The sequence below is a fragment of the Dendrobates tinctorius genome, unplaced genomic scaffold, assembly GCF_039654945.1.
Source record: "Dendrobates tinctorius isolate UK_male_01 unplaced genomic scaffold, ASM3965494v1 ptg000073l, whole genome shotgun sequence".
In the NCBI taxonomy this organism is placed as follows: Eukaryota; Metazoa; Chordata; class Amphibia; order Anura; family Dendrobatidae; genus Dendrobates; species Dendrobates tinctorius.
Window position 1 is genome coordinate 38391641 of NW_027361741.1, and position 17782 is coordinate 38409422.

The following is a 17782-nucleotide window of genomic DNA, read 5'->3' on the forward strand; positions in this document are numbered from 1 at the left end:
ATTGTCAGAATCAATGGGATCCAAGGAAGCGTTTCAGAGTTATTACCTCATATAGGGACAGTGGTCAGAATTGTGAAAATTGGCCCGGTCATGAACGTGCAAACCACCCTTGGGGTAAAGGGGTTAAGTGTCTCCCTCTCCCAAACCACATCCGCACCTCGTTTGGAGAGCCCCTGATGTGCCAAAACAGTGGAAACCCCCCAAAAGTGACACCATTTTGGAAATTAGACCCCTTAGGGAACTTAGCTAGATGTGTATTTAGCACTTTGAACCTACAGGTGCTTCACAGAAATCACAGAAATTTATAATGTTAAGCCGTGAAAATAAAAAAAAATCATATTTTTCCCAAATAAGTCTTTTTCAGCTCCAAATTTTGCATTTTCATAAGGGTAACGAGAAATTGCTCCATACAATTTGTTGTGCAATTTCTCCTGAGTGCGCAGATATCCAATATGTGGAGGAAGACAACTGTTTGGGTGCACAGCAGGGTTTGGAAGGGAAGGAGTGCCATTTAACTTTTTGAATTCAAAATTTGATGGAATAATTAGCGGACACCATGTCGCAGATGAAGAGCGCCTGATATGTCTAAACAGTGTAACCCCCCTAATGACACCATTTTGGAAACTAGACCCCTTTGGGACCTTATCTAGATGTGTATTCAGCACCTTGAACCCTCAGGTGCTTCACAGAAGCTTATAATGGTAAGCCGTGAAAATAAAAACAAATCACATTTTTCCCACAAAAATCTTTTTTAGTTACACATTTTGTATTTTCACAAGGGCAAAAGGAGAAAATGGACCCCAAAGTTTGTTGTGCAATTTTTCCTGAGTTCACTGATACCCCATATGTGGTCGAAAACTACTTTTGAGGCACAGTACAAAGCTCAGAAGGGAAATAGCGCCATATTACAGCACAAATTATTTTGCTGCACTTGTTTGAGCGTGCCATGATACATTGACAGAGCCCCTGAGGTGCCAGAACAGCAAACCCCCCCAATAAGTGACCGCATTTTACCAATTAAACCTCTCAATGAATTCATCTTGGGGTGCAGTGATCATATTGACACCACAGGTGTGTCATAAACTTTTATACCATTGGGCAGTGAAGAAAAAATTATTTACATTTTTACCACCAAGATTGTGTGTTAGCCCCAAGTTTTACATTTTCATAGTGGGAAATGGATAAAAATGGCACAAAAATGTGTCCCACAATTTCTGCTGAATGTAGAAATACCCAATATGTTGCTGCACAGTACTACTTATCCATATGGAGTGATTCGGGAGGGACAGAGCCTCCTGAGCGCAGATTTTCCTAGACTAGTTTGCGGGCTCCATATAAAGAGACCCTAAGTGTTAGAAAAGCAGAATCCCCCCCTCAAGTTTCATACAATTCTAAAAAGACTGACACCGTAGGATGGTGGGTCAGACGACTTCCACAGTGCCTCTAACTGCCTCATTATAGGGAATCTTCCGCCGGGGATTCTTTCTGATTCATGTATTTCAGAGATTTACACAGAAACCCAGGTGTAAGCGCTCAGCTTGGAGCGCAGGATAAATTTGCGCTGAGCCTCAGGCCGGAGTCACACTAGAGAGAAATACTGAAGAGTGCTATGCAATAAAAAATCGCATAGCACTCGGACCAATATTAATCTATGGGGCAGCTCCCATCATCCGTTTTTTTTCTCGCCCTTATTATATGCGCCGTCGAAATCACAGCATGCTGCGATTTGCACAGTATTACGCCCGAGACTCGCCATTGCAAGTCTATGGGTGCAAGAAAAAAACGGATTACACACACGGACCATGCGTGTGACTTGCGAGAAATGCGCATCGGTATCCTTTAGAAAAGCCGGCAATTCAGTGCGCTATGCCGTAAAATCACACTGACAGGTTAAAATAGAATAGATAGAATACATGTATACACATAGTATAGGTGTGTGTATATATATATATATATATATATATATATATACTGTATATATATATATATATATATATATATATCATATATATATCATTGACACACATATATATATATATATATATATATATATTATAGAGATATAGATAGCAGAATAGGTGAAAATTCAATTGTCGGCACCTGTAATATCATTACAGAACCCGACAGGATATGAGACATGGTTTACATACAGTAAACCATTGCTTATCCGTTAGATTTATACATGTCCCTCACTAACAATAATATAATAATAATAAATTTTATTTCTATAGCGCCGACATATTCCGCAGCACTTTACATTTCAGAGGGGACTTGTACAGACGATAGACATTACAGCATAACAATAATCACATAGATCATAACAAATACCAAGAGGAATGAGGGTCCTGCTCGCAAGCTTACAATCTATGAGGGAAAAAGGGGAGACACGAAAGGTGGGTGGTAACAATTGCCCTGATTGTTTGGACCAGCCATAATGTTAGGTGTGTAACAGTACGGACACAAAGGGCTAATAGATGCATAAAGCATGTGGGAACATGATACGGGGAACCTGGTTATGGTAAAACTTTTGACTGTGCCACACAGGGATAGTTAGGTTAATGTGTTGAGGCGGTAGGCCAGTCTGAATAAATGAGTTTTCAGGTCACGCTTAAAATTGTGGGGATTGGGGACTAATCGTATTGACCTGGGAAGTGCATTCCAAAGAATTGGCGCAGCACGTGTATAGTCTTGGAGACGGGAGTGGGAGGTTCTGATTATCGAGGATGCTAACCTCAGGTCATCAGCAGAACGGAGGGCACGGGTAGGGTAGTAGACTGAAACAAGGGAGGCGATGTAGGGTGGTGCTGAGCCATGGAGAGCTTTGTGGGTGAGGGCAATAAGTTTGTACTGGATTCTGGAGTGGATGGGTAGCCAGTGTAAGGACTGGCTCAAGGTAGAGGCATCGGTGTAACGATTGGCGAGGAATATGATCCTGGCTGCAGCATTCAAGACAGATTGGAGGGGGGGAAAGTTTGGTAAGAGGGAGACCGATTAGAAGAGAGTTACAATAGTCCAGACGAGAATGAATAAGAGAAACAGTAAGAGTTTTTGCAGAGTCAAAGGTAAGAAAAGGTCGAATTCTAGAAATGTTTTTGAGATGCAGATAACAAGAGCGAGCCAGTGATTGAGGTGAATGAAAGCTCGGAGTCAAGTATGACCCCAAGACAGCGGGCATGTTGCTGGGGAGTAATAGTGGAACCACACACGGAAATGGCAGTGTCGGGTATAGGTGCATTAGTAGAGGGAGGAAACACAAGGAGTTCAGTCTTTGACAGGTTCAGTTTCAGATATAGTGAGGACATGATGTTAGACACAGCGTTTAGACAGTCTAATAATACTAATAATGTTAGTAGTGTGTGTGTGTGCAAAATCTTGGAGCTGTAGGTGTTAAATTAAAGGATTAATTCACGGAAAAAACTTGCGTGGGCACTTGCACATTTTCTCCGCCAGAGAGGGCAAACCAGTGACTGAGGGCAGAAATTAATAGCCCAGAGAGGTACCATTGTTTTTGGGCCCCCCTGGCAAAAAAAAATCTGCCCCCAGTCACCCCAGAAAAGGCGCATCTATAAGATGCGCAAATTCTGGCACTTACCCTCTCTCTTCCCATTGCCCTGTAGGGGGTGGCTTATGGGGTAATAAGGGGTTAATGTCACCTTGCTTGCTATTGTAAGGTGACATTAAGCCTGGTTAATAATGGAGAGGTGTCAATAAGACACATATCCATTATTAATCCACTAGTCTGAAATGGTTAAAAAAACACAAACACATTAAGAATAAAGACTTTTAAGGAAATAAATAACCACAAATTTTTTCCATCTTTATTTCACTCTCAATCCAATCGAAGCCATCATTCTCCTGTAAAAAATCCAAAATAAAAAAGCAACAATATCCCATACCTGTCTGCCGTACAGTCAAGTCCAACACTGCAATCCATCTGAAGGGGTTAAATAGTTTACAACTGGGAGTGGTGCTAATGCGACTGGCTCAGCTGTAAACCACAGAGGAATGAAGGAAAAGCTGCCTGCGCGGCCTCCCCGCCTGACCAGAGATGAACTGATTAGCGTGGGAAAGTTTCTGAACATTTTTCCACTCTGTCAGTTCACCGCAAGTCAGGCGGGGAGTCTGCGCAGCCTCAGTGACTACCACTGATGTCACTTATGTCCACGCTTTGCACCTTCCTTGTTGCATCTTGCTAGACACACTCACTCGTGTCTCCTGTGAGCTGGCCACCTGGTTCCAGCAGTCGTGGTACCTCACCCCCTCGAGGTCGAGGCTTGGGCAGAAGCGGAGGCAACAGATTGTAGGGAAAGGAGCCAGTTATCTACCAACGCCATATAGTTGAGGATATGGGCCTGGGTGTCACGCAGCTGAGTGAGCTCTTGTTGGAGACTGGCCAATTGGGAAGCATTCCTAGGGTCAGAGGATTGTAAGGCCGACAGACGGGACTCCATGGATTTCAAAAAGAACATGGTCCTAGTCTGATTCTCCCGTAGGAACACTAGTTCCTTTTGGGCGGAGGCCGTGGTACCAGCGGGGTCCATGACCTAATTATACTGTGACGACTCCTGGAGTGGACCCGCTGGGTCGTGGCATCAACCCACCTAGAGTGAGCTGACCTAGTGAGGAGCACCCCCTATACAGGGAGTGTCAGTGGCAAGCCCAAGGGGGTGAGGTACCACGACTGCTGGAACCTGGTGGCCGGCTCACAGGAGACACAAGTGAGTGTGTCTAGCAAGATGCAACAGGGAAGGTGCAAAGCGTGGACACAAGGACACGCAGGGTATAGGACAGTACAGGGCGAGTGTACGGTAGCACGGAGGGTACAGGACAATACAAGGCGAGTACACGGGAGTGCGCTAGGTACAGTATAGTGTAAGGTGGGTACACAAGGGCACATATGGCGTGTACAGACAAGCACGCCCGGGTGCGAGCAAAGCAGGGCGCGTGCAAAGGAGCACGCCTGAGTACAGAGTTAGACAGAGCAGAGGCAGAGCGTGTGCAATGATGCACAATAGAGCAGAGTGTATGCACGGAGCATGTGCTGGGAAGCAAGGCAAGGCAGAGTACAGGAATGGAGCACAAGGCAGAGTTCAGGAACAGTGCACAAGGCAGAGTACAGGAGCAGAGCGCAAGGCAGAGGACCCGAATACAGCGCACAGCCAGGCAAGGACCAAGCAGACCAGGCCAGGAAGCACAACAATAATCAGGCCCCTCCCATAGGAAGAGGTAGCCTGATATAGGGCAAGAACACAGGGACTTCCGGGTCAGGTCCTCCAGGACCATAGAGATGACGTGACTGCAGTCAGAGCAGGAAAGAGCAACGTTGTGCAGCCATGGGACTAAGTGCGAGAGGTGCATGGGGTCCCACCCCCAGGTGAGAGCGGCGTGACAGGCGGGGTGACACATACTATTGGATTAATAATGGATAGGTGTCTTATTGACACCTATACATTATTAACCAGGCTTAATGTCATTTTACAATAGCAAGGTGACATTAACCCCATATTACCCCATGTGCCACCCGCTACAGGGCAATGGGAAGAGAGAGGCTAAGGGCCAGAACTGGTGCATCTTACAGATGTGCCTTTTGCGGGGTGGCTGGGGGCAGATGTTTTTAGCCAGGGGGGCCAATAACCATGTTCCCTCTCTAGGCTATTAGTATCTGCCCTCAGTCACTGGCTTTCCCTCTCTGGTGAAGAAAATTGCGCGGGAACCCATGCAATTTTTTTCCGTGATTTACAGTGCCTTGCGAAGCTATTCGGCTCCCTGGAACTTTTCAACCTTTTCCCACAAAGTGTATCCCCTTATCGGCTGCATTCTGATGGAAGCAAAGATGTTGGCTATGTAGGAACTAGCAACCACTGTAACCTAAGCAATAATCTATGGGAGTGCTGCCTATACTGTTCTTGACTTGCTGAAGCTCACTGACTCTTCTCCTTCTCTCATATTCCAAGAGCAAACGGAGCAATGCAGTGACATCATTGCTCAGTCTGCGCTGGGCTGCTTATTACCTTTGCTTGCCCCACCCCTTCATTTAAAAGGCTGAAAACCTAATGCGATCTGTGGCCTAAATGTTGAAGACCTATAGTGATCTCATCTGTGGCCTAAAGATTGAAGACCTATAGTGATCTGTGGCCTAAAGGTTGAAGACCTATAGTGATCTCATTTGTGGCCTAAAGGTTGAAGACCTATAGTGATCTCATCTGTGGCCTAAAGGTTGAAGACCTATAGTGATCTGTGGCCTAAAGGTTGAAGACCTATAATGATCTCATCTGTGGCCTAAAGGTTGAAGACCTATAGTGATCTCATCTGTGGCCTAAAGATTGAAGACCTATAGTGATCTGTGGCCTAAAGATTGAAGACCTATAGTGATCTCACCTTTGGTCTAAAGATTGAAGACCTATAGTGATCTCATCTGTGGCCTAAAGATTGAAGACCTATAGTGATCTGTGGCCTAAAGGTTGAAGACCTATAGTGATCTGTGGTCTAAATGGACCTGCAATTGGCTGCAAAAGAGAAAATCTAAAATGTGCAGTCATAACAATGGTGCCTTATGTGGCCAATTACTCTATTTACCCCCCGTCCAAGCCCTGTCTGTATAGACGCACTATTGACTGTATATGAGTGAGGTTCTAACAAACCCCATCTACAACAAATAAAACATCTGCAATAGCTCCTAGACATGCTTTAGATCTCCATATTCAGAATATACTCTTCTCAATTGTGAACTTATCCTACGTATTTCATCCATTACAATGCAGTTTAGTAGGTGAAATCCTTTGCCAAATTTACAATAAAATCTGTAACAGAATGTGTAGGTAACATGAGTGAATTCTGCCTTATAGTTTGTAATGTGCATGTATAAGCAGTGAGGCCTTGATCAATTGATATTTGTTAGTAATAAGTGCTGCAAAAGTAATAAAACAAGTAATAAAATAGGGTTTAATATCAGGTGACTTGTGTAACATGGGCTGTAAAATTGCATAAAAGCTTGTCCTATGACCTCAACTTTAGGTTAAAGTGTCAAACCAATGCTAATAGTACAGAAGGAACAATATACAACATTCCTGGTGTTACAAGTCTAGAATCCTTTCCATAAGGCTGGAGTCACACACAACGTATAAAAATACAGTCTGTTTTAAACGGACGAGAATCGCAGAAATGTTCCCTGAACAGTGATCCGTATGTCATCCGTGTGCAATGCGAGGATGCAAATTTTTCTCACATCTAAGCATCCGTGTGACATTCGTGTGGCATCCGTACGGCGACATTTTCTCGCCGACTTGCAAAATGGACATATAATGGGTCCATAGCCTTAAATATTTGTGAAAACATATATACAGTCTATATATACTGTGACATATATATATATATATATATATATAGTGAGACACACATATATACAGTTAGGTCCATATATATTTGGACAGAGACAACATTTTTCTAATTTTGGTTCTAGACATTACCACAATGAATTTTAAACAAAACAATTCAGATGCAGTTGAAGTTCAGACTTTCAGCTTTCATTTGAGGGTATCCACATTAAAATTGGATGAAGGGTTTAGGAGTTTCAGCTCTTTAACATGTGCCACCCTGTTTTTAAAGGGACCAAAAGTAATTGGACAGATTAAATAATTGTAAATAAAATGTTCATTTCTAGTACTTGGTTGAAAACCCTTTGTTGGCAATGACTGCCTGAAGTCTTGAACTCATGGACATCACCAGACGCTGTGTTTCCTCCTTTTTGATGCTCTGCCAGGCCTTCACTGCGGTGGTTTTCAGTTGCTGTTTGTTTGTAGGCCTTTCTGTCTGAAGTTTAGTCTTTAACAAGTGACATGCATGCTCAATTGGGTTGAGATCAGGTGACTGACTTGGCCATTCAAGAATATTCCACTTCTTTGCTTTAATAAACTCCTGGGTTGCTTTGGCTTTATGTTTTGGGTCATTGTCCATCTGTAGTATGAAACGACGACCAATCAGTTTTGCTGCATTTGTTTGGATCTGAGCACACAGTATAGCTCTGAATACCTCAGAATTCATTTGGCTGCTTCTGTCCTGTGTCACATCATCAATAAACACTAGTGACCCAGTGCCACTGGCAGCCATGCATGCCCAAGCCATCACACTGCCTCCGCCGTGTTTTACAGATGATGTGGTATGCTTTGTATCATGAGCTGTACCACGCCTTCGTCATACTTTTCTCTTTCCATCATTCTGGTAGAGGTTGATCTTGGTTTCATCTGTCCAAAGAATGATCTTCCAGAACTGTGTTGGCTTTTTTACATGTTTTTTAGCAAAGTCCAGTCTAGCCTTTTTATTCTTGATGCTTATGAGTGGCTTGCACCGTGCAGTGAACCCTCTGTATTTACTTTCATGCAGTCTTCTCTTTATGGTAGATTTGGATATTGATACACCTACCTCCTGGAGAGTGTTGTTCACTTGGTTGGCTGTTGTGAAGGGGTTTCTCTTCACCATGGAGATTATTCTGCGATCATCCACCACTGTTGTCTTCCATGGGTGCCCAGGTCTTTTTGCATTGATGAGTTCACCAGTGCTTTCTTTCTTTCCCAGGACGTACCAAACTGTAGATTTTGCCACTCCTAATGTTGTAGCAATTTTTCGGATGGGTTTTTTCTGTTTTTGCAGATTAAGGATGGCTTGTTTCACCTGCATGGAGAGCTCCTTTGACCGCATGTTTCCTTCACAGCAAAACCTTCTAAATGCAAGCACCACAGCTCAAATCAACTCCAGGCCTTTTATCTGCTTAATTGAGAATGACTTAACGAAGGGATTGCCCACACCTGTCCATGAAATAGCCTTGGAGTCAATTGTCCAATTACTTTTGGTCCCTTTAAAAACAGGGTGGCACATGTTAAGGAGCTGAAACTCCTAAACCCTTCATCCAATTTTAGTGTGGATACCCTCAAACGAAAGCTGAAAGTCTGAACTTCAACTGCATCTGAATTGTTTTGTTTTAAATTCATTGTGGTAATGTCTAGAACCAAAATTAGAAAAATGTTGTCTCTGTCCAAATATATATGGACATAGCTGTATATATGTATTTCTATTTCATAGACATATTGATAGCAGAATAGCCGATAATTCAATTGTCGGCTTCTGTAAAATCATTACAGAACCCAACAGGATATGAGGATTAATTCATGGAAAAAACTGGCATGGGCTCACGCGCAATTTTCTCTGCCAGAGAGGGCAAGTGTCATGATCCACGTGGGATCAGGACAGATAAAAGCACAGGTTTTTTTCCCCTTAAGCTGTGCTTAAGTGTGGTTTCTGCCCCGGTGGCCATTTGGATTATTGCACTGTGGTGTCGTTTGTTCTAAGTTTGCCCCCGGTGGTGGTGAGCGTCATTGCACTCTGTTTCTTTAGTTAAGTGCACATGTTTATAATGCAGGTGTGATTGCTGGCTCTGCTACACAAGAGTCACAGGTGTTGCAATCAGCGTTGGTGATAGTATTCATTTCAACCATCCTTGGTGGAGGAAGGAGCTGAGAACGTTCCTTGCAGCACTGTCTTAGCCCTGGTGTGGAAGGAGTCATAGGGGATTTCCTTGTAGCTCTGACAGAGCTTTGTGGCAGCGTTTCAGGAGGAAAGCTGCATTCTGGTGGTGGACTCTGTTGCCAGGAGCAAGTGCAACAGAGTAGAGCTAAGTGGTGTTTCCCTGTTTGGGTTTTTCCTTCGTGTGTATTAATACAGCGGTGGGGCCAGTGCCTGCGCCACCCAGCTCCCTAGCAAGGGATAGGTGTAGGGTGTGCTAGGGCGACAGGTATCCTGAGCGGCGCCCGATGCGGAACCGGCATAGGGAACGTTAGGAGCATTAGGGACACTGACTCAGGGGAGTGCAGGAGGTCTCCATGTCCCATTTCCCTATCGCAGGGCCCACTATTGTAACTGTTTTCCCTTCCCTTTGTCTTGTTGTTTTAGTTACCGGCCTGCGGGTCGCGTCACACAGGACGGGTCCACGTGACAGCAAGCCTGTGACTGAGGACAGAAATTAATAGCCTAATTGGCCCCCCCGGGCTAAGAAAATCTGCCCCCAGCCATCCCATAAAAGGCGCATCTGCAAGATGCACCAATTCTGGCGCTCACTCGCTTTCTTCCCATTGTCCTGTAGCGGGTGGCATATGGGGTAGATGCGCCTTTTCTGGGTGGCTGGGGGCAGATTTTTTTTAGCCAGGGGGGCCCTAAAATAATGGTCCCTCTCTAGGTTATTAATTTCTGCCCTCAGTCACTGGCTTGCCCTCTCTGGCACAGAAAATTGCGCGTGAGCCCACGCCAGTTTTTTCCTTGAATTAATCCTTTAATTTAACACCTACAGCTCCAAAATTTTACACACACACTCACTACTAACAATATTAGTGAGGGACATATAAAAATATAACGGATATGCAATGGTTTACGGTATGTAATCCATGTCTCCTATCCTGTCGGGTTCCGTAATGATTTTATAGATGCCGACAATTGATTTTTCACCTATTCTGCTCTCTATATCTCTATGAAATATAAATATATATATACAGTATATGTGTGTCAATGGCATATATACATATATATACAGTACACTACTGTTCAAAAGTTTGGGTCACCCAGACAATTTTGTGTTTTCCATGAAAACTCATACTTTTATTAATCAAATGAGTTACCAAGTGAATTTAAAATCTAGTCCAGACATTGACAAGGTTCGAAAAAAAGATTTTTATTTGAAATAATAATTTTCTCCTTCAAACTTTGCTTTCGTCAAAGAATGCTCCCTTTGCAGCAATTACAGCATTGCAGACCTTTGGCATTCTAGCAGTTAATTTGCTGAGGTAATCTGGAGAAATTTCACTCCATGTTTCCAGAAGCCCCTCCCACAAGTTGGTTTGGCTTGATGGGCACTTTTTGCGTACTCAAAGCTACTCCCACAACAGCTCAATGGGGTTGAAATCTGGTAACTGTGCTGGCCACTCCATTACAGATAGAATACCAGCTGCCTGCTTCTTCCCAAAATAGTTCTTGCATAATTTGGAGGTGTGCTTTGGGTCATTGTCCTGTTGTAGGATGAAATTAGCTCCAATCAAGCGCTGTCCACAGGGTATGGCATCGCATTGCAAAATGGAGTGATAGTCTTCCTTATTCAAAATCCCTTTTACCTTGTACAAATCTCCCTCTTTACCAGCACCAAAACAACCCCAGGCCATCACATTACCTCCACCATGCTTGACAGATGGCATCAGGCACTCTTCCTGAATCTTTTCACTTGTTCTGCGTCTCACAAATGTTCTTCTGTGTGATCCAAACACCTCAAACTTGGATTCATCTGTCCATTACACTTTTTACCAATCTTCCTCTGTCCAATGTCTGTGTCCTTTTGCCCATATTAATCTTTTCCTTTTATTAGCCAGTCTCAGATATGGCTTTTTCTTTGCCACTCTGCCCTGAAGGTCAGCATCCGGTAGTCGCCTCTTCACTGTAGACATTGACACTGGCGTTTTGCGTGTACTATTTATTGAAGCTGCCAGTTGAAGACCTGTGAGTCGTCGATTTCTCAAACTACACACAGGCCTCCCACTTCTCTTTCTACTCTGGTTAGAGCCTGTTTGTGCTCTCCTCTGAAGGGAGTAGTACACACCGTTGTAGGAAATCTTCAGTTTCTTGGCAATTTCTCGCATGGAATAGCCTTCATTTCTAAGAACAAGAGTAGACAGTCAAGTTTCAGGCTGTGTGCCCACGATTCGTTTTGTTAAGCGTTTCCGCAGCGTTTGAGCCGGATCAGACGCTGCAGAAATGCTTAAAAGATGCATCAAATTAATTAGCATGCATTTTTGGCTTTTTGTGCCAATGCATGCGTTTTTAACCGCTCAGGAATCGCTTAGCGGCTAAAAACGCAGCAGGCTCATTAATTCCCGCATTGCTCAGCGTTTTTAGCCATCCCCAATGTTCCCAGAAATCGCATGTCAAAAAACGCGTCAAAAATGCGCAAGAAACGCGCGGAAAAAGATGCGCGTTTTCTGGGAAAGGGGATCCTTTTCCTGAGCATTTAAAAACGCTAGCGTGGGCACATAGCCTCACATGAAACTTCTTTTTTTCTGGCCATTTTGAGAGTTTAATGGAACCAGCAAATGTAATGCTCCAGATTCTCAACTAGCTCAATGGAAGGTCAGGTTTTTAGCTTCTCTAATCAGCAAAACTGTTTTCAGCTGTGCTAACATACTTGCACAAGGGTTTTCAATGGTATTCTAACCATCCATTAGCCTTCTTACACAGTTAGCAAACACAAAGTACCATAAGAACACTGGAGTGATGGTTGTTGGAAATGGGTCTCTATACATCTATGAAGATATGAAGATATTGCATTACAAACCAGATGTCTGCAGCTAGAATAATCATTTACCACACTAACAATGTATAGAGTGTATTTCTGAATCATTTACTGTGAGGCCAGGGTCACACTAACCGACGCAAAATACGGTCAGTATTTTACATGCGTAATACGGATGAATGGCCCCTAAACAGTGCTCCGTATGTCATCCGTAATCAAGGTGTGGTCTCGTATTTTGCGCATGTAAGCATCCGTATGTAATCCGTATAGCGAGATTTTCTCGCAGGCTTGCAAAATGGACATATAATGGAGCCCTATGACAGGGTTTCTAACAGAAACCAAAGAATAGATATAGACACATAGAATGTGTGTGTGTGTATATATATATATATATATATATATATATATATATATTCTATGTGTCTATATCTATTCTTTCGTTTCTTTATTAAACCTGTCAGGGTGAGTTTACTGTATAGCGCACTGAATTGCCGGCTTTGCTAAAAGACACCGGGTGCGTATTTCTCGCAAGTCACATGTGTGGTCCGTGTGTAATCCGTATTTTTTGCGCACCCATAGACTTGCATTGGCGTACTACGGGCGTAGTACGCTGACAATCGCAGCATGCTGCGATTGGCACGGAGCGTAGAATACGGATGAGAAATATACGGCTGGTGCGAGGGACCCCATAGAGAATCATTGGTCCATGTCTAATGCGTGCTTTTAGCGCCTCTCACTCGGCCGTATTCCTCGCCAGTGTGACCCCGGCCTTAGCTTCATTGGAAAAAACTGTGCTTTTCTTTCAAAAATAAGGAAATTTCTGAGTGACCCTAAACTCATGAACGGTAGTGTGTGTGTGTATATATATATATATATATATATATATATTTACCTATATTATGTGTATTCATGTATTCTATCTATCCTATTTTACCATGTCAGTGTGATTTTACAGCACGGCGCACTAATTGCCGGCTTTTCTAAATGACACCGGTGCGTATTTCTCGCAAGTCACACGCATGGTCGGTGTGTAATCTGTTTTTTTTTCTTGCACCCATAGACTTGCATTGGCGAGTCTCGGGCGTAATACGGTGCAAATCGCATCATGCTGCAATTTCACCCGCACGTACGGGGGAGAAAAAAGCGGATGATGGGAGCTGCCCCATAGATTAACATCGGTCCTAGTGCTATACGATTTTTTTTCGCATAGCACTCGTCCGTATTAATCTCTAGTGTGACTCCAGCCTAAGTATGTTTAAAGAGTATCCATCATCTCTCCTGGCATGTAGTTAATTCCTGTGTTTCCCAAAACATAAAAATTCTGAGTTCTGCAAGTTGCAGACGCATGAGACTTGCATTGAATTCTATGGCAATTACGTTGCGTGCTACCTGAGACCAGCAACACATTTGGAAATGTCTTCGTCACTGTGTTGTAGTCGCAGTAGGTCACAATTCTCAGTGTGGTGCGGTAGGAAGTTATTAGATGCAATCTAGAAATGAGACACAATGATCTCAATGTCGCCTGACACTTTGCCATGTAGTCTATATTTGAGGTCTATCTTAGTATTTGTGTGTGTATTTGTATGCGGCAACAGAACTGGAAGAAAGCTCACAGTAGAGTAGCCATGCGTATACCTATAGCTGTACTGAATATATACAAAATGTGTTATTTTTTTATTATTATAATTTAATTTATCTATTTATTTTTTATCATACTATTCTCGTCACCAAGGCTTCATTTCCAAGACAAGTGGCAATAGGACGTACAGTATTCCAATGGGAACATTCAGTTCTGGTTATAGAATAAATTTGTCACATAATTTCACAAGATGAGTATACTTTTATAAACTGGCAACTGCTTATGAGACAAAGGAATGGTACAAAATGTTGCTGTGCCCAATTTTATTCTCCAAAATTGAATTGACAAATTAATTAAGGGTCTGTGCACACAGCAGTGCCATAAGCCTAGAGCTTGGCGTTCCTATCAGTCCATAATATGAACCTCTAGTTCTTTTTTGAGTTGGCGCATGGCCCCTCAGCGATGCACTAGTCCCATTAATTACCCATTGGCTACAAAAGACGAATGAAGCAATCCAAAGTAATAAATAAAATAGAAACAAATTATACAAAAATGATAAAATATGCTTCACATCTAAATCTTTCCTGTTTTTAGTATTGCGTTTGGCTACTTGATCTTACCAAGCACTCTATTTTCCAAATTAAGTGTATGTGTATTTTTTGAGAATTTGCAGCACATTTTTCCATTTTTCGGTGTGTTTTTGGCATGCTGCAGATTTGAAAAAATGTTTTGATGGTTCAAATCTGGAAAGAAAAAAGCAGTATGTGCATGAGATTTCAGAACTCTCATACACTTTGCTGATACTGTAAAACGTTGCATTTTTCCACTGTAAAAATAAAAAAGCATGGCAAAAAAGATGTGTGTGAACAAGCCCTAACTGAGAGGATGTTAGATAATACATTATCAATTTGAAATTTCAATGTCAGTTTGTGTTCAAACACAGCGTGTAGGGCACCATCACCTGTATATTTTACAAAGCATAGTTGCCAGTAATGTCTGTATATAAATCTGAATTTATGTGTGTATCACCAACCAATCATGAAGCAGCAGAGTGGGACATCAACCAATCATGAAGCAGCAGAGTGGGACGCTGTTGGAGAGCAGGGCTGAGGACGGATACAGCAGGACAGTGCATGGAGAGCGGGGCTGTGAGGAAGACAGTCTAAAGGGAAGGGGCTGAATAGTGCCGGAACCCTCCCAGCCCTGTCCTCCCTGTCGCCAACTGCGCTATCCCCCCTCACCCCTGCAGCTCCCCGGCCTAAATTTAGTCCCTGGCTTCTACTGCGGCCTACTACAGCACTAGGCCATGCCCCCGCAGGCAGCTCAATCACACGCGCGGCAGCTCCACACTAGCTCCGCTCACTCCGGCAAGCTCTGCCCACTCCGGCCACCCGCACTAGGCCACGGCCCCCACAGGCCGCCCAATCACATGTGCTGCAGCTCCACTCTAGCTCTGCCCAGCTCCGCCCACTCCGGCCGAACGAACAATCTGCGCACCTCTCTCTCCTGGTCCCGGCGTCACCGCATGTGTTGCATGGAGAGCGGGGCTGTGGAGGAAGGAAGACAGCGGGGCTGTAGAGGGAGAGAGCGGGAGATCAGGGCTGTGAAGGAAGAGAACGGGGCTGTGGACAGAGAGAGCGTCAGAGCAGGGCTGTGAAGGAACAGAACGGGGCTGTGGACGGAGAGAGCGGGAGAGCAGGGCTTTGAAGGAAGAGAACGGGGCTGTGGAGGGAGAGAGCGGGAGAGCAGGGCTGTGAAGGAAGAGAACGGGACTGTGGACGGGGAGAGCAGGGCTGTGAAGGAAGAGAATGGGGCTGTGGACGGAGAGAGCGGGAGAGCAGGGCTGTGAAGGAAGAGAACGGGGCTGTGGACCGGGAGAGCAGGGCTATGAAGGAAGAGAACGGGGCTGTGGACGGAGAGAGCGGGAGAGCAGGGCTGTGAAGGAAGAGAGCGGGGCTGTGGACGGAGAGAGCGGGAGAGCAGGGCTGTGAAGGAAGAGAACGGGGCTGTGGACGGGGAGAGCAGGGCTGTGAAGGAAGTGAACTGGGCTGTGGACGGGGAGAGCAGGGCTGTGAAGGAAGTGAACTGGGCTGTGGATGGAGAGAGCAGGGCTGTGAAGGAAGAGAAGGGGGCTGTGGACGGGGAGAGCAGGGCTGTGAAGAAAGAGAACGGGGCTGTGGAGGGAGAGAGTGGGAGAGCAGGTCTGTGGACGAAGAGACGGGGGCTGTGAAAGGACACAGGGACACGGATGTAGAGGGCAGCTGCGAAGGGATAGAACGGGACAGCAGGTGGAGAGCGGGGATGTTAAGGAAGACAGCGGGACCCACAGTTGGGTACTATGCCCGGGCAACGCCGGGCTCTTCATCTAGTTAAAAATATTTCCCAATTCCTATCTGTCAGTCAGTGCCAAGGACGCGGTTATAGCTGCCGCTCACTATGTGCTAATCAGCACCTGAATCCGCATCAGCGCCGCCCCTATATCTGAAAGCCTGAGGCTGTTGGGAGGAATAAAGCCAATTTCTTCACGACAGCAGGGCTCTCAATGAGGGCGCCGGGCATCTTCAGAACACTGCTAACCTGCAGATTAACCCCATATCTTCAGATTAATAGTATTCTTTTACATGACAGGCTCCTTTTTAAGCATCTACATGTATTAAAATCAGTGTTATTAGGAATAATGTTAGAGCTTTGCGTGCACTATCTCTAGCTACTGTACTTTATAATTTTTCATGCATCTGATTTTCAGATATTTTTGGTACATATATGTATGACATCTGAGCGCCCTGGGATGTTTTACTCCACAAATCCAACGAAAAATAGATATTTCTGTTTTGTTTTTCTTTGCGGACTCGACGTGTGACTATGCCCATTGACTCTAGTTACATGTTGTATGCATGAGAATTACAGATACAACACACACACGTAAAACAGACATATTAATGTGGCCTTATTTGCACCCTGATTTTTTTAGTGCAGAAACTGGCAAAATCCTCCTAAAAAATTCAAAGCAGCTAAAAAAAACTTGGAGTTTATGCCTAGTTTCCACTTCTAAAACTGTGCAAAAAGACTCAGAGTGCACATACCCTTAGAGTGCAGCGTTGCCTGTGTAAGGAGGTAGTGGCATTGCCCCATTCCCCCTTGAAGACATGCATATTGCTGCAATGTGTTTTGACGTTTGAATGCTTAATAAGCTGTATTGATGGTGATAGGTTGTGTTCAGTCCAGCACTAGGTAGCCTACAGGGTTAATTGCTGGGTCTAGCCCAGGGAGAGGAGCTCAGTGTGGGCACATTGGAGAGTTTCCTGGTAGAATAGTAGAGAGGGCCTAGCTTGCAGCTAGAGCAGACCTTTGGTCTGATTAGTCAGCAAATTGCATAAATTAGGTGTCCCTAAAGTGCAATGAAGACTGATGCAATGGATAGCATTATCCAGAGTGGAGACAAAGAAAAGTGTTAGAAGGAGTGATTAATTCTTCGGAGAAGAGGACTGGGAAAGGGAGCCTCTTGGGATGTTATCTGACTATCAAATGACGAGAGCGTGCCCCATGTGGTAGTTCCAAGGCATCGGGAAACAGAGAAGTTAAACAGCGGCCATAGTGGCACAAGTAGCTCCCCTAAGGGGAACTGTGAGCTCAAGAATAGGACTGCTTACTGATTAGTGGTGCTGCTGTTGGAGACTAGGGAAGCTCCCGAACTGTTGTACTGGGTGGTGTTTTGACTTGCCCGCCGACCGCATGGGAGCGCAAAAAGTTGCGTTTTGTGCAGACGGCGGGCGAGTCAAAACTATGCATTCTCACACATATGCATGTCCTGCGTACCCAACATTAAAGATAGGTACGCATGACGCATGCAGAAGAAGGTGGACCTAAATGGAAGAAGTGCGGAA

The 17782-nt window shown here is 44.4% G+C and overlaps 1 protein-coding gene across 1 annotated transcript in view; it reads left to right on the plus strand.

The window, feature by feature from the left end:
• The window catches only part of LOC141096273 (sodium/glucose cotransporter 1-like), a 176008-nt gene that overhangs the window by 61452 nt on the left and 96774 nt on the right, over nt 1–17782 (plus strand). The gene's annotated exons all lie outside the window — the stretch shown is intronic.